The sequence below is a fragment of the Leiobunum rupestre genome, chromosome 4, assembly GCF_980474605.1.
Source record: "Leiobunum rupestre chromosome 4, qqLeiRupe1.1.hap1, whole genome shotgun sequence".
NCBI classification, from domain to species: domain Eukaryota; kingdom Metazoa; phylum Arthropoda; class Arachnida; order Opiliones; family Sclerosomatidae; genus Leiobunum; species Leiobunum rupestre.
In genome coordinates, this window is record NC_143387.1 from 62,447,303 (window position 1) to 62,448,903 (window position 1,601).

At 34.5% G+C, this 1,601-nt stretch overlaps 1 long non-coding RNA gene across 1 annotated transcript; it reads left to right on the top strand.

Annotated features, from left to right (window-relative positions):
- Window positions 1-201: 201 nt before the first annotated feature.
- Window positions 202-1,226, top strand: LOC149948674 (uncharacterized). The gene is made up of 3 exons (XR_016480296.1): window positions 202-225; window positions 297-350; window positions 1,153-1,226. It is a non-coding gene; the product is annotated as an uncharacterized LOC149948674 (long non-coding RNA).
- The last annotated feature ends 375 nt before the right edge of the window (window positions 1,227-1,601 follow it).

Here is a 1,601-nt window from a genome sequence, read left to right on the forward strand (position 1 = left end):
TCCAGTGCACAAGATTAATTTAAAACATACATAGTTAATTTATGTAATTAAATTTAGTCATTTTGAGCCCACTACATGGTGACCTGTATAAAACAAAATTTTCACGCTTCATTTTCGTTACTGCTTTCAAATTTCGCGCTTGTCATTTCTTGGCATTTTTTCGAGCTCGATCTTGGAATTTTGTAAATCATAGAGTGGCAACACTGCTCATGACTCCGGACTGAAGTTAGTGTCGAAACTGCAGCGCAGCGTAAGTTAAAGTTATACGATTTTAATGTTCCAGTTTTGATGTTAAGGAATGTAAATAGTGACGTAGACTGGAGCTTAGGTGGTGAGGCACTAATTTAAAAGTAAGCTTAATTAATTTTTATTTATTATTTTATTGAAACACCTATTGTGTTAAGTAAACCCGTTGGCTAAATTTTACTATATGGGAGTGGGTGCCGTAGAACACATGACGGACATTGACGCAAAGATTGTGCAAACCATACTAAGCTTTCTGGGGACCATAGTTCGACTGTAGTAGAACTCGTGAAGATGACATTGTTTGAATTATTTCTTTTGGACTGTACTACAATAATATTGAATGATTTTCTAATATTTTGGAGGTTTTTTGACAAATCTGAAACGCGTACTTTGTGAAACTCCTCTCACGCTCCTCTCCCTTTGAAGTTTCGCGCATCTCGCCTGTCAAATTCTGACACTGTTCTCACAGGGGTAGAACAACGACCATCCCTGGCCGGTGACCACATTAGATTTACTGTCTTTAACTTCTTTATAGCTTTCTAATGTCAGCATATTATGTGCTCTTGTTCATATTTAATTACCACTTCAAAAGAAGTTATGGGTCCCAGTGGCGTAGCTAGACCTTTTTCAGATAAATAGTTTTCAAAACTAGTTTAAAATGGAGTATTGACCGTCGCTTCAGTTGCCATGAAGTGAAAAGTGCCGCCCCCCTAGCTACTCTACTGATTGGTCCATGAAAATTGTTGGGGAATTTTAAAATGAAAACGTTTTGGCAACCCGTATTAACATTAAGAGGGAATAATCTTTCCTTGTATAATAAGTCCTTTCTTTGAATGCGGGCTGACTCTACTACTAAACATAAATTATTGAGGTCAAGGTTTAACTAATTTTCTTTCAATATTATAGATGCATCGCCAAGATAAATCCAGAGAATCCGAAAGAGGTTATAAACGTGAAGATCTTTTTTATATAAACAAAATATCCCAATATGTTTGGATATTAATTAAAAATAAAATCCTGTAGTAATTTTGGGAAATTGGCTCATGAATAAATGATTTTTTCGAAATTGTATCCAATATTATGTAATATTTGCAGAATATAGTTTTTTTATCACAACGGAATGTCCGTTTTTCAAAAGAAGTTTCCTTAAAAAACCGAATTCAAAGTATTTCAGAAAATCTGGGTAAAGTGTTTTTTACCGAAATTATCTGAAATGTTTACAGAATTCCGTTTTTTGCAACACATAAGACGTACTACAGAACTGTATGCCATATTTACAGAAGAACGTTTTATAAAAACACAAGTTGTTCAGTTTGTCCTACAGAACGGTGTCGGTATGTCATATTTACAGAAGT